Consider the following 16,406-nt stretch of genomic DNA (forward strand, 5'->3'; position numbering starts at 1 on the left):
GACACCCGATTGATGGTGGCCTTGTAATCACCACATATCCTGACCGACCCGTCCGCCTTGAGCATCGGCACAATTGGGCTCGCCCAGTCACTGAATTCGACTGGCGAGATGATGCCTTCCCTCAGCAGGCGATCCAATTCGCCTTCTATCTTTTCCCACATCACGTACAGCACCGCTCTGGCCTTGTGGTGTACTGGCCTGGCATCCGGGTTTATGTGAATCACTACCTTGGCCCCCATGAAAATGCCAATGCCGGGTTGAAATAATGAGTCAAATTTGTCCAGGATCTGTGAGCATGATACTCGCTCCACAGAGGAAATTGCATTGACATCGGCCCATTTTCAGTTCATGGCAGCAAGCCAACTCCTCCTCAGTAGTGTGGGACTGTCCCCCGGGACAACCCAGAGTGGCAACCTGTTCTCCGAATCTTTGTGGGTCACGACTACCGTGGCGCTGCCTAGCACCGGAATGATCTCCTTTGTGTATGTCTGTAGCTGTGCATCAATCGGCGATAGTTTTGGCCTCCTGGCCTTGGACGCCCACAACTTTTTGAACTGTTTGATACCCATCAGGGACTGGCTGCCCCCCGTGTCTAGCTCCATTGATACTGGGATGCCATTGAGGAGCACTTTAATCAGTATCGATGGCGTCCTGGAATATGAACTCTATACATGCTCCACATGAACTCGCTGAACTTCAGCTTCCAGCGATTTCCCCCAGCGTTCATTTCTGCAGGTATTTTGCTCATCTCTGCAAACTCCAGCTGAGTGTGCGCCTGCACGCCTCCAACATGAGCTGTTGTTGGAAACAAAAGGTCCCTTGCCAGTCGATCGTCCCTGACTGCCCCTGTGACTGTCCTTGAGTGCACCATTAACAGGTGTTGATGGCCCCATTACTGGCCGCATTGTCCCTTGCAATGGCGTGAATCGCCGTTCAGCTTGCCATTGTCTCTGTCGAACTCCCCCTCTGGGTTTGACTACATGTTGGGGCATGCCCGATTGCCCTTGTCTGCCTGGAGAACTGTGTGCTGCTTTAACAATGTTGAATCTCTGTCCCAATCATTCCTTAACATAGTACCTCTTGTCTGTTCTGCTAGTGGCCATGCTCGCGTGGTTTAAATCCCAGTTTCTTGTCGCCATTGATACGTCCTTACTATACAGTATAAATGCAGATGAGGCCCATGCTTGAGAGAAGGTCAGTCTGTGACCTGTCCTTTATTCTTTAGCATTCAAGTGATGAAAGTGGATGGAGCTTCCCCTTTTATACCTGAAGGTCCAGGTTAGGAGTGTCTCCCACAAGTTCACCACCTAGTGGTCAATGTTCTCACAGTGTACAACTTCAGTCAGATTATACATGGGTCACAATGCTGGTTGAATACATGACACCCTGGATGATTTTTCTCCTCACTAGCCCAGGGAGATTGAGATCAATGCTGTGCTCCCATGTCCTCCCACTGCTGATCTGACCTAGTGACACAGCATAACAAGAAACTGAATCTTGATGGGTGTGATTCATCACTACACCAGGTAGTGCACTAAATCATTAGTGGTAACAGAAAGAAAGACTCTTCAGCTGCTTAATAATATATATATCAAGAAAACAAATAGAGAAATACCTTTTAACATACCTAAACTATAGTAGAATTATGAAATAATACCACCTTCAAGAACTGCAGAGAGCTTTTTCCGAATTATATGGTCACTGCATGTTTTTGCTGTTAATGTTCCACATGGCTGATAGTGCCAACTGCATTCACCAGGGCTGTTATAATAGTCACAATATACAGCTGTAATGTAAAATGGAAATAGTTAATATGTAATCACCAGTAATTGGTTCAACATACAAAGTGAACAGCTCACATAAAAGTCCAAATATTGTTGAAATAGATTGGAAATAATTATCACTACTCCAAAACCTTGCTACGATTGCCAGATGGATTATCTCATGGTGCAGTTCATCAGGGCAGACAGATCGACCTTACAATGTCTGTGTACCAGTTAATGTAATGAATCACTGAAGGCTACTACCCAAAAGTCTGTGGTTCAGACCATTCAGCATTGCTGGCACAAGCAAGATAGTATAGAGGTGAGAAAATGGCATAAAGAGTAATTTAAAGTGATTTTTAAAAACGTCATTAAGGCTGCAATGTAAAATTAAATATCAGAAAGTTGCGACTTCACCTATTATTTTCACCCATAAACACTAATCTTTGATAAATCCTGCAACTTTGAGAGAACCCAACAAACTCTCCTGCAGTTACTAAGAAGTTTCTATTCATATTTCTAATAAAACCAATAATTTAGACTTACGACATCGTTCAGGGGTTCTCCAGTGAATACAAACACCAGCTTTATTACAAACTTCAGCATACACTGCTACAGCGGTACAGAAACCCAGATATTTTTCCTCCTTATCACAGGCACAAGCTTCTTGAATACAAGCAGCATAGTATGGTTCTGGATTAACCTGATAAACAGGGCACAACACAGTGTGTAAACAAATGAGCACTTGGAAGAGGTTTTACAATACTTCAATTGAATAACAAGACTATTGTCTACAATGTTTATTTTACAAGTGAAAGCCTCAATTTATGAGTATTACCCTTTGCGTGAACAAATTATGAGGTCTTTCATAAGTGGAATAAGTTACTAATACACCATCCAACAGTAATATTTTCTGTCACCCTCTCCTCGTAATGGTTTGATTCCTTGTTGTGGAGTATCTCAACATCCAGAATCACAAACATTACACAAACAGAACAAAGGAATTTGTCTACTCTCAGCCTCAACCCTATCCTTCAGTCCCCATACCCACCCCAACAATTGAACAAAGTCCGTGAGAGACAATTGCAAGTCCTTAATGAGAAATCTCAGTTCAGTTCAAGTAGCATATCTGTTACACTACCCTCTGAGCATTAACCACCTGCAAGCATGGAAGATTTATATCCCACCCTTTGCCCTGCTTTTGTAGCTATGTTGTTGGTATGGCTGGTTCACTTAAGCTTCTGGTCAATGTTGCTGGTGAGGATTCAACAATGGTGGTGCTGTTGAAGGTTCGAGGGAGATGGCTGGACCTTGTTTTGTTGGTGATAGTCACTGCCTGGCTTGTATAAAGAACAAATGTTACCTGCCACTGCTCAGTCCAAACCTGGATGTAATTCTGGTCGTGATTAAGAGAAGGTCATTCAGGAAGCAGCAGATGATGATTGGGACAAGAACATTACCCTGAGGAATTCTTAGAGATGTCTTGGGGCTGCCGTGAAATGCCTCCAGCAAACACCTTACTTTGTATCTGGAATGACTTCAGAAATTTGAGCATTTTCCACTTGACAGTTCGCCCGCCCCTCCCGCCCACTCTGATCTCAATGTGCTGGAATCACTTGATGCCATACTCGGTTAAATGCTGCCTTAATGTCGGGGGCAGTTACTCTCACCTCTCCTCTGACGTTCATCTCTTGCACCATTGCCTGGATAAAGGTTGTCATGGGAAGTGAAGTGGAAGCGAATCATTCTTTCAGAATCCAAATTGAGTGTCGATGAGCACGTTGTGGGAGGGGGAGCTAGGTGTTGTTTGATGGCACTCTTGATGATTCCTTACATTACCTTACTGATAATTGGGAGGAGACCAATAGGGCCATATTTGGCTGGATTAGATTTGTCCTGCTTTTTGTGCATGTCACACCTAGGTAATTTTCCACATTATTATGTAGAAGCCAGTGTCATAGCAGCACTGGAATAGTTTGACTGAAGAGCAGCTGGTTCTGGAACACAGGTTGTCAGCACTACAGCCAGGATATTAACAGGGTTCATCGCCTTTGCTGTGTTCAGTGCATTCAGCCACTTTTTAACGTTAAATGGAGTGAACCATATGGGCTGGATAATGAAGGTGGGAACCTCAAGGCGAGGCAGAGTAGGATCATCTGCATGGCACATTTTGCTAAAGACGCTTGCAAACCTCCATCTCATCATTTGCACGCATGTGCTTTCCTCCACCAAAGTTGACAATGGAAATGTTCATGGAGCCTCCTCCCCCAGTTAGTTACCTGATTTTCCATCACCATTCATGAATGGTTGTGGTACGGCCACAGAGCTTGGCTCTGATGTGTTGGTTGTAGAAGCACTTAGCTCTGTCTATACCCTGCTGCTTTTTTTGTTTGTCTTGTTGCTTCATTAGGATGGTTTTTCATTTTTAGTTCTTTTAAGTGTTGTTCCCGAACACCATTCTATACTCTCTATTGAACCAGGGTTATTACTGTTTTGTTTAATCCCTTATTTTGGACAGTTACTGAGAAAAGCAAATGGTCGATGTAAAATCCAAATGAAATATTTTTGAAAACCATTTTTTGAGTGTTTTATGAAGAAAAAACTACACAGACCTAGCTGGTGATTGTTAAATTACACTGGGAAGAATTTTTAATTAAAAAAAAAAGTGATTTTATGGAATGTGATAAAAGTTGGTTGCTACAATTATGACATTAGGACCTTTCAGTTTCCATCCCTGCGATGACAAGATACGTGGGCGTGTTCCACTTCGAGAGTGGTTTAATATGTGGCATTGCACTCTCGTAGAGACTATATTTTCTATCACATATAACTAATTATGTTTTCACAACTATAAAAGTATCACTAAAATTGTGAAAGTAGTAGCAATAGATTTGTAATAAAGTGTCTTACCTTATTGTGACATTTTTTAAACACTTCGTTTGCATCATTAATTATGGCGCATTTTCTCTGTGCCCATGGAAAACAAAATGGGTTTTTCTCACAAGGGAATGTATAGTTCACTGAATTGGAGCAGGGCTGTGTAGACTGCCAACTGTTTCCAAACTCAATGGGGCTGCTCACCACAGAGTTAAATTTTGTTGTTAGATCATCTTCAGTGTCATCATTGGAATTTCCACAGAGACCACATACTTTGTTCTGTTGTAAAAGTTACAAATAATCAAAAAATTGTTAAGGATGCTAATCTGTCATTTCAAAATCAATCTTCAAAATAAACTAATTAGGCTGATATGATCTGCAATTCGCAAATATGTACAACAAGCCAACACCTGAACACCAATTATCTGAGAAAAATTGTGATCACTGTTAACTTTACATGTTCATTGTTCTGTGCTGAGTTAGTTCATCGCGGCTGATGTGGCAGCAATTAACCTCAGCACTGCAGGACTATGCAAAGGGACAGGGAAGAAAATAAACTCAAATTCTCATTATTGACCATTAACTAATGACCACTGTTAGAAATGGCATATGCAAAGGATGTGCCAGGACAGGATTGGACTGGGCTACAAACCTGCTGACCTCCCTGTTTCGGGTCACATTTGAAGAATGGCCTATTGGCCAAAGTATTGGATGGCCACCAGTGCCTCTGCAACCACACTCCAGCATCCATCAAAATCTTTGGGAAAGGGGGAAAATTGGGAAAAAAATATTTTGATCTCACTGAACTAGGTTATTGCTGCATGGCATTCATGCCTCTTAGGTGGTAATATACTGCCTGCCATTCGCATTTCTCATCCTTTTTCTCTCGAATCTGGAAGAATCTGACACCATGCAGGGCAGGCTCATTTACTTGTGAGACAGTGCTACAAACTTGAATGGGCATTTTGCTTCTCCAATGCTTTATCTGGCAATTCACCTCTCAGGTTTAATCTAGTCATACTGTTATTTACTCTCCCTAACCTGAGGGGCCATTTTATACATTGGAATATAAGAGCAGGAAAGTCTGGCTGCATCTATATCGGGCTTTGGTGAGACCACACCTGAAGTACTGTGTACAGTTTGGGTCTTACCTAAGGAAGTATATTTGCTTTAGAGGGTGGGGGGAGGGGGCGCAACAAATGTTCACTAGATTGATTCCTAGGATGAGAGGGTTATCCCAAGAAGAGAGCCTGAGTAGAATGTGCCAATATTCTCCAGAGTTTATGAGAGGTGTTCTTATTGAAATGTATAAACTTCTTAGAGGGCTTAACAGGGTAGATGCTGAGAGGCTGTTTCCCCTGGCTGGAGAGTCTAGAACTAGGATGTGGGGGTAGGCCATTTAGAACTGAGATGAGGAGAAATGTCTTCACTCAGAGGGTTGTGAATCTTTGGAATTCTCTACCCCAAAAGGCTGTGGATGCTCATTCATTGAGTATATCCAAGACTGAGATCGACAGATTTTTGGGCAACATGGGAATCAAGGGGTGTGGGGCTAGGGCGTGAAGTGGAGTTCAGGTAGAAGATCAACCATGATCTTATTGGATGGCGGAGAAGGCTTGAGTGGCCTACTCCAGCTCCTATTTCTTATGTTCTTATATAGAGTATGTATGATGCTTGGATAGAGGAGACATGTTAGAGACACCAAACATGGCATAATAAAAAGGAGGTTATGTCTTATAAATCTAATTGTATTTTTTGAAGAGTTTATGAAGATGGTGGATGAGGGAAGCTCAGTAGACATTGTCTACTTAGACTTCATAAGAACATAAGAAATAGGAGTAGGCCATTCGGCCCCTCGAGCCTGCTCCGCCATTCATGGTCATGGCTAATCTGATCATGGACTCAGCTCCACTTCCCTGCCCACTCCCCATAACCCTTATTGCTCAAAAATCTGTCTATCTCCTCTTTAAATATATTCAATGACCCAGCCTCCACGGCTCTCTGGGGCAGAGAATTCCGTAGATTTACAACCGTCCGAGAGAAGAAATTTCTCCTCATCTCAGTTTTAAATGGGCAGCCCCTTATTCTAAGACTATGTCCCCTAGTTTTAATTTCCCCTATGAGTGGAAATATCCTCTCTGCATCCACCTTGTCGAGCCCCCTCATTATCTTATAAGTTTCAATAAGATCACCTCTCATTCTTCTGAACTCCAATGTGTATAGGCCCAATCTACTCAACCTATCCTCATAAGTCAACCCGCTCATCTCCAGAATCAACCTAGTGAACCTTCTCTGAACATCCTCCAATGCAAGTATATCCTTCCTTAAATACGGAGACAAAAACTGTAGCACTACTCCAGGTGTGGCATCACCAATACTCTGTACAATTGTAGTAGGACTACTCTGCTTTTATACTCTATCCCCCTTGCAATAAAGGCTAACATTCCATTTGCCTTCCTGATTACTTGCCGTACCTGCATACTAACTTTTTGTGTTTCATGCTCAAGGACCCCCGGTCTCTTTGTACTGCAGCACTTAGCAATTTTTCTCCATTTAAATTATAATTTGCTTTTCTATTATTTCTGCCAAAGTGAATACCTTCACATTTTGCCACTTTATACTCCATCTGCCAAATTTTTGCCCACTCACTTAGAAACATAGAAACATAGAAAACAGGTGCAGGAGTAGGCCATTCGGCCCTTCGAGCCTGCACCACCATTCAATAAGATCATGGCTGATCATTCACCTCAGTACCTCTATCCTGGTTTCTCTCCATAACCCTTGATCCCTTTAGCCGTAAGGGCCATATGTAACTCCCTCTTGAATATAGCCAATGAACTGGCATCAACAACTCTCTGCGGTGGGGAATTCCACAGGTTAACAACTCTCTGAGTGAAGAAGTTTCTCCTCATCTCAGTCCTAAATGGCTTACCCCTTATCCTTAGACTATGTCCCCTAGTTCTGGACTTCCCCAACATCGGGAACATTCTTTCTGCATCTAATCTGTACAGTCCCGTCAGAATTTTATATGTTTCTATGAGATCCCCTCTCATCCTTCTAAACTCCAGTGACTACAGGCCCAGTCGATCCAGTCTCTCCTCATATGTCAGTCCTGCCATCCTGGAAATCAGTCTGATGAACCTTCGCTGCACTCCCTCAATAGCAAGAATGTCTTTCCTCAGATTGGAAGACCAAAACTAAACACAATATTTCAGGTGAGGCCCCACTAAGGCCCTGTTTAACTGCAGTAAGACCTCCCTGCTCCTATACTCAAACCCGCTAGCTATGAAGGCCAACATACCATTTGCCTTCTTCATCGCCTGCTGAACCTGCATGCCAACTTTCAATGACTGATCTACCATGACACCCAGGTCTTGCTGCACCTCCCCTTTTCCTAATCTGCCGCCATTCAGATAATATTCTGCCTTCGTATTTTTGCCACCAAAGTGGATAACCTCACATTTATTCACATTATACTGCATCTGCCACGCGTTTGTCCACTCACCCAACCTGTCCAAATCACCCTGCAGCCTCTTAGCGTCCTCTTCACAGCTCACACCGCAACCCAGCTTAGTGCCATCTGCAAACTTGGAGATATTACACTCAATTCCTTCATCTAAATCATTGATGTATATTGTAAATAGTTGGGGTCCCAGCACTGAGCCCTGCGGTACCCCACTAGTCACTGCCTGCCATTCTGAAAAGGACCCGTTTATCCCGACTCTCTGCTTCCTGTCTGCCAACCAGTTCTCTATCCACGTCAGTACATTACCCCCAATGCCATGTGCTTTAATTTTGCACACCAATCTCTTGTGTAGGACCTTGTCAAAAGCCTTTTGAAAGTCCAAATACACCACATCCACTGGTTCTCCCTTGTCCACTCAACTAGTTACATCCTCAAAAAATTCTAGAAGATTTGTCAAGCAGGATTTCCCTTTCATAAATCCATACTGACTTGGACCGATCCTGTCACTGCTTTCCAAATGTGCTGCTATTTCATCTTTAATAATTGATTCCAACATTTTCCCCACTACTGATGTCAGGCTAACCGGTCTATAATTACCTGTTTTCTCTCTCCCTTCTTTCTGAAAAAGTGGTGTTACATTAGCTACCCTCCAGTCCATAGGAAAATTCCAGAGTCGATAGACTGTTGGAAAATTATCATCAATGATTCCACTATTTCTAGGGCTATTTCCTTAAGTACTCTGGGATGCAGACTATCAGGCTCCGGGGATTTATCGGCCTTCAATCCCATCAATTTCCCTAACACAATTTCCCACCTAATAAGGATTTCCTTCAGTTCCTCCTTCTCACCAGACCCTCGGTCCCCAAGTATTTCCGGAAGGTTATTTGTGTCTTCCTTCGTGAAGACAGAACCAAAGTATTTGTTTAACTGGACCGCCATTTCTTTGTTTCCCATTATAAATTTAGCTGAATCTGACTGCAAGGGACCTACGTTTGTTTTCACTAATCTTTTTCACTTCACAAAGCTATAGAAGCTTTTGTAGTCAGCAAGCTTCCTCTCATACTCTATTTTTCCCCTCCTAATTAAACCCTTTGTCCTCCTCTGCTATATTACTAAATTCTCTCAGTCCTCAGGTTTGCTGCTTTTTCTGGCCAATTTATATGCCTCTTCCTTGGATTTAACATTATCCTCAATTTCCCTTGTTAGCCACAGTTGAGCCACCTTCCCCGTTTTATTTTTACTCCAGACAGGGATGTACAATTGTTGAAGTTCATCCATGTGAACTCTAAATGGTTGCCATTGCCTATCCACCGTGAACCCTTTAAGTATCACTCACCAGTCTATTCTAGCCACTTCACGTCTCATACCATCGAAGTTACCTTTCCTTAAGTTCTTGTCTATATTCCTTTTACTGATTTTTTTGTGTCCTCCTCATAATTTGCTTTCCCCCCCATCTTTGTATCATCAGCATACTTGGTTACATTACACTCAGTCCCTTCATCCAAGTCATTAATATCGATTTTAAATCATTGAGGACCCAGCACCGATCACTGCGGCATCCCACTCGTCATTGTTTGCCAACCGGAAAATGACCCATTTGTCTCGATTCTCTGTTTTCTGTTAGTTAGCCAATCTTCTATCCATGCTAATATATTACCCCCAACCCCGTGAGCTTTTATCTTGTGCAGTAACCTTTTATGTGGCACCTTATCGAATGCCTTCTGGAAATCGAAATACACCACATCCACTGGTTCCCCCTTAACCACCCTGCTCGTTACATCCTCAAAGAACTCCAGCAAATTTGTCAAACATGATTTCCCTTTCATAAAATCATGCTGACTCTGCTTGATTGAATCATGCTTTTCCAAATATCTCGCCACTGCTTCATTAATAATGGACTCCTGCATTTTCCCAACGACAGATGTTCGGCTAACTGGTCTATAGTTTCCTGCTTTTTGTCTGCCTCCTTTTTTAAATAGGGGCGTTACATTTGTGATTTTCCAATCTGATGGAACTGCCCCAGAATCCAGGGAATTCTGGTAGAGTACAACTAATGCATCCACTATCTTTGCTGCCACTTCTCTTAAGACCCTAGGATGTAAGCCATCAGGTCCAGATGACTTGTCCGCCTTTAGTCCCATTATTTTACCTAGTACTACTTCATTAGAGATAGTATTAAGTTCCTCCCTTCCTATAGCCCCTTGATTATCTACTATTGGGATGTTTTTAGTGTCTTCTACCATGAAGACCGATAGAAAATATTTGTCCAACATCTGCCATTTCCCTGTTCTCCATTATTAATTCCCCAGTCTCATCTTCCAGGGGACCAACATTTACTTTAACCACTCTTTTCCTTTTTATGTACCTGTAGAAACTCTTACTATCTGTTTTTATATTTCGTGCTAGTTTACTTTCACAATCTATCTTCCCTCTTCCTAAGAGCTTTTAATCAGATACCGCACAAAAGGCTTCTCTACAAGATTAAAGCCTCTGGTAATATATTGCATTTTATTGAGAACTGGCTGGCAGGACGTAGGCAAAAAGTAATTACAGATGGATTTGGATCTGCTTGGAGGTGTTCCACAGGGATTGGTGTTGGGGCCGTTGCTACTTACTATTTTTATGAATGATCTGGCCGTAGGTATTTAGGGGTACGATCTGCAAATTTGCAGACGATACAAAAATCTGTGCAAGTGTTTGGACTGTAGACAATGCTCAACTGCTTCAGGTGGATTTTAATGTGTGGGGAGTTGGGCTCATGACTGGCAAATGATGTTTAATTTGGATAAGTGCAGTGTTATGCATGTGAACCGGGTGACTGCTCAAAATTCATACACTCTTCAGAGAAAAACATTAAAGAAGATGGAGAAAGAAATAGATCTGAGCATTCTAGTGCATGAGCAATGCCATGAAGTGATAGCTAAAGCAAATATGGTATTGGAGTGCATTCATTGGACAGTTGATTATAAGACGAGATATACTATTTTGTCCTTGTGCAAGACCCTAGTCAGGCCTCACGTGGAATACTGTGTCTCGTGTTAGTCTCCTCACATAGTGTGTGATATTGAGGCTTTGGAATGGGTGCAGGGGAGGGCTACTCGACTAATTCCCAGTATAAAGCATCTTAGTTTTCATGATATGCTAAAAGAGTTGGGAGCGATTAGAGAAGAATAGAATTATGGGTGAGCTGATTGAGGTTTAAAAGATGATGAAGGGAATAGATTGTGTTCCAGTTGACAGTTTGTTCCAATGAAATAGGTTAGGGAGGACCAGGGGTCACAATATAAGTTGTGGAAGGTCAGATCTAGGTTTGATGTCAGGAGGTGCTTCTTTTCCCAGAGAATAGTGGACCTCTGGAACGGGCCGCCATCTCATGCGATGGATGCAAATTCAATTAATTCCTTCAAGCAAGAGCTGGTCCTGTTTCTGGTCGGGTGGCCATCACCTCTTACAAAAGGTAAATACTTAAAGGAATAAAGGAATTCAGGGCCAATCGATCTACTGAACTAGTTTTGATCGCCTAGATGGGTCAGAGATGAATTTCCCAGATTTCCCCCGCTCCCCACCAAATTGTCCTGGGTTTTTAACCTGGTTTTCGCCTCTCTCACGAGATCACATGCATTGCGTGAGGTAGAGAGTGTATTTCTTGTGATACACAAGGTATCTCAATTGTGTGGGACAGGCTGAATGGACTTTATCTATCTGTCATTGTTCATATAATAGAAAAGACTTTGGAACCTATTACACTCCAGTGTCTTTTAGGATTGACAAAGGTTGTAGGCGTGGGTATTGGCCACCTCACTGACCTCCTTCTGAATGTCACAGGATTGCAAGCTCTGGAACATCACCCAGTCACAGAGATTTCTGTAACTCTCTGGCTAAATCAAGTGAAATTTCTCCAGATATATGATCTTCCTTATGTTGATTCACATAATAGTTGTGGAAATTTAAGTGATCTTTGGAGATTCGCTAGAGGGAGCTAAATTGAGGGATGAAGAGGAAAACAAAGATTTACCATCTCCTTTTAATAGTTGGACCAATCCCCTGGAGTTATATTGGGCTCAAGTTTCGGCTCGAGTTGCTCCTAATTTTTTGGAGCAACTAGTTTAGAATGGAGTATCTTAGAAATTGCAATTCTCGGCACTTAGTTTGCTCCAATTCTAGTGAGTTAGAATAGTTTAGTTTTAGAAAAGTTTTTTTTTCAAAAGGGGGCGTTACCAGCACTGACGCCTGTTTAGGCAGTGAAAACTTACTCCAAACTAACTTAAGGTGGAGTAGGTGTAGATTTCAGAAAAACCTTGCCTACACTTTATAAATTAGGCGCAGGGAGCGAGAGATGGGGGAGGGAAGGGAAGTTAGAGTGAAGTTAGGGGATTTTACAAGCATTAAAAACACTTCACTTTTACAAATACAGAGCCATCATCAATAATAAATGATAATAAATCAATAAATCAACCAATAAATCAATCAAAAAAAAATTAAAAGATAAAAAATTTAAAAAATAATAAAAAATCAATTAATAAATAAAAAATTAAAAGTTTCTACTCACCTACTCACCTGCAGCACTGGGAGCCCTCCAACAGCGTGCTGGGACGGGGCCCCGCCAGGAGATGCCGGACCGCCGTCCAGGACTTCAGGCGGTCCCCGCCGCTGACTTCAAGGACTTCGGGTGGGGCCCACCCCCAGCAGATGCCGGACCACCGCCCAGGACTTCGGGCGGGCCCCGCCGATGCTGAGGACTTCAGGCGGGCCCCCAGGAGATGCCGGGCCACCACCGAGGACTTCGGGCGGGGCCCGCTCCCAGCGAGATGCCGGGCGGGCTGGCCCCACCACCGCAGAGGTGTTCGGGCGGGGCCTGCTGCCAGGAGATGCCGGGCGGGCCGCCACGGAAGAGGTAAGGGCGGTCAGGCCACTCGGCCCGGGATAGGGGCGACGTCCCTTCGGCCAGGGATAGGATCGTCGCCCGGAGACAGGACGTGCTGGGAGGGCCAGGAGCTACTGTGCATGCGCGCAGCTGTCAGCACTGTTTTTGGCGCAGGGCTGTAGCTCTGCCCCCAGTTGCTCCTGCTGCGCTACACCGAGCTGGAAACGGGCCTACAGATATCGGAGAATCGTGAGGTAAGTATTCGGCGCAATTTCTGTTGTACAAATTAGGTGGGCCTCTCCAATGTGCACCGATCTAGCAGGGGTCCGAAACGTGAGCCCATTAAGACTCTTCACTTGATTGCGTTGATACTCTTTTTGCTATCCTATTTGACCCATTATCGGTGCATATTTGATACTGAGCCATCACTATGATAGCTTTCTTCTCTGCTGAAGTAATTATGATGTGCTTTGGGCCCAGATACAGATCTTACATTTGGTTTTACACAGCATCCTGTCTAATTAAGAACAATTATATGTCTCTGTTTGTCTCACTCAGCTGGTAAATGTTCATATTATACTCCTGTATTATTACAACTTCCATGTGACTATTTGCTTTCAGAAAAAGTGAAGAATCAAAGCCATATGTAAGAGAGAATATTTGAGCTCAAAGCCACACTTACCCTCTATTGTTCTTCCAATGTGACTGAAAGTCTTGTGTGTTTGTCCCAAATCACAGTGATCCCATTGGAAAATGTAAGGATTAAATAGAACCCAACAGTGTGAAATGAATAGGAAATATCTATGCAATTTGTTACAGAATTTGTATCAGAAACTTCAATTTTCCCATCTTCCAAAGTTAGTTATTTATCCTATAAGACACAACAGAATGCTTTATAATGCATACAATCATGAATGGTCCCAACTAAAATTAGTATTTTGAAAACTTCTAATAAAATGGCTGCTAATACTAACATTACTACCTAATAATTGTAAATTAGCATATATACCTGAAATATAATTTTGATATTTCTTGAACATGTCACTCCATCTTCACAGCAAGCAACATTTTCTGTTAGTATTTGGAATGTACCCATTTTTCCTTCACAATGGTCCTAAAATGAAGATAGCAACAAAGAAATGTGCAACAAAGTATAGTCTGTACAGTTGTATATGGCTCAAACAGTTCAATAATTAGTACCAGTGTGTAGTATATCAGTATATTCAGAAAAATACAGTACAAATTCAACTGTAAACCATTGCTGTGTTTTATTACAGAGTTGGGCTGAAATTGAACTCATTTTTGCACTTTTCCAGGCAGAAAATGGGTGCGGAGGTACAATTTCGGGTGCCAAATTCCCGTGCCCGAACATCATATTGTTTTGGGCACTGTAGAGGCACCCCTGGCGTTAAGCTCCTTGAATGTGCTAATAAGGTACTGAAAAGATAAATTTTTGAAAATATTTACCTGAATGTGGACCTGGAAAAAGCAGGGGTGTTCCTCTTGGCTTCACATTTAAAATGATGGCCGCTGCCAACCACCGCATGTCCCCCTCCCGAACTCACCTGAGCCCCTCGGGTGGCATCCCAACCAGCCAAATACCCTCCCTTCGCCCGCCTCCACCCCCCGCACCCCCCCCCCCGCCATGAGCTGCCTCTGGGGCCATGACTGACGCTTGCACCTCGCCCACACTGAATTAACGAGACCAGCGGACCAATTTGCCGTGATCCTGCCGCCGGCCTTAATAAAAACAAGATGAAACATTGCTCTGTTTAAACAGAATATCACTGATAATTTGAGATAATTGGCAAAAGAACCAGAGGGAGTGATGAGGAGAAATTATTCTATACAGCGACTTGTTATGATCTGGAATGCACTGCCTGAAAGGCTGATGGAAGCACATTCAGTCGTAACTTTCAAAAGGGAATTGGATCAATACTTGAAGAGGAAAAACTTATAGAGCTTTGGAGAAAGAGTGGGGGAGTGGGACTAATTGGATAGGTCTTCCAAAGAGCTGGCACAGGCACGATGGGCTGAATAGCCTCCTTCTGTACCATATGATTCGATGACGGATGATATGTGTACATGATTTGAACTCATTCATTAGTTTATTGCCCATGAATTCTGAAACATTTCAAACACATACAAAAGTCAAATCTCATCCACCAGTGTATGTAATCTTCAATTTCATTTTAATCGTTAAAGCCTGTATTCAAAGAACAGTGTGAATTCGCTAAGTGCGGTATAGGTCTAAATTGATGATCTGCTCATATCAAGGTTTTTATTTTTGTGTCTGTACCATATTATTATTCAGGTTTTGGGAAAGATTAATAAATAGGGTTTCTGAATCTTCAGAAACTTGTAATTTCTGTTTAGGAACTTAACTTATCCCCGAACAGAATAAATGCTAAACTATGACTCATTTCCTATTTAGAGTAAGTCAAATATTTAGACATTGTAGCTTACCTGAACAAATATATATTCACAGTTACCCTCATAGGTGTATCTCTGTTCATCAAAGGTTGGATAATGACCTTCACCATAAACCTTACAAGTCTTTGGACATCGCTTCTCAGTGCAACTCCATGATCCACCCCGGCATGTGCTGCAATATAAAGAATGATGAAATTCTGTTCGATAATATTATACAGCTTTTAATATATGAAATGTATTCATTTTTACATTTGGTGAATCTCACCACTTGTTTCAATCCTTTGTGATTATTTTTCCTTCAGTATAACTATCTCCTCCAAATAAACAAGGGCATTTGTCAAGCAAAACACAGTTTCCGTTGTCATCTTCAGCTTTGCCCTCAGGACAGACACAGCCAGGTATACCTTGTTCCAGCTGTTATAAAAGAGGAAATCTTCAGTGATTTGTCCAAAATATTTATATATTGTTGTCAGATAACATGAAATAATGTAAACTTATTCTTACTGTCAGGATATACATATTATTGAATTTGTAAAGAATTTAGACAGTAATTACTCAGTATTGATTACTCGCTTTCATACACACTATTTATTGCTTTTATGAACATAAGAACATAAGAAATAGGAGCAGAAGTAGGCCACGTGGCCCCTCGAGCCTGCTCCACCATTCAATAAGATCATGGATAATCTTCTACCTCAACTCTGCTTTCCCACCATGCTGCCCATTTGATGGGACTGTGTAGAAGGAGCTTTACTCTGTATTTAACCTGTGCTGTACCTGCCCTGGGAGTGTTGGATGGGACAGTGTAGAAGGAGCTTTACTCTGTATTTAACCTGTGCTGTACCTGCCCTGGGAGTGTTGGATGGGACAGTGTAGAAGGAGCTTTACTCTACACGGTCCTGACCTGTGAGAGACCACCACCAGCAGGGGGGTCAGGGCCATAAAAGGAGCGGCGAGCGGTGGCCAACTCACACACACTCATACACACACACACACACACACA

General features: G+C 42.5%; 1 long non-coding RNA gene across 1 annotated transcript; it reads right to left on the reverse strand.

Moving 5' to 3' along the window:
- Positions 1-1,695: 1,695 nt before the first annotated feature.
- LOC139263951 (uncharacterized) lies at positions 1,696-4,831 on the reverse strand. Its single transcript, XR_011593256.1, has 3 exons — positions 4,674-4,831; positions 2,310-2,466; positions 1,696-1,786 (listed from the first exon to the last, which is right to left on the reverse strand). It is a non-coding gene; the product is annotated as an uncharacterized lncRNA (long non-coding RNA).
- Positions 4,832-16,406: the final 11,575 nt, after the last annotated feature.

Source organism: Pristiophorus japonicus, chromosome 5, assembly GCF_044704955.1.
Source record: "Pristiophorus japonicus isolate sPriJap1 chromosome 5, sPriJap1.hap1, whole genome shotgun sequence".
Classification (NCBI taxonomy): Eukaryota; Metazoa; Chordata; class Chondrichthyes; family Pristiophoridae; genus Pristiophorus; species Pristiophorus japonicus.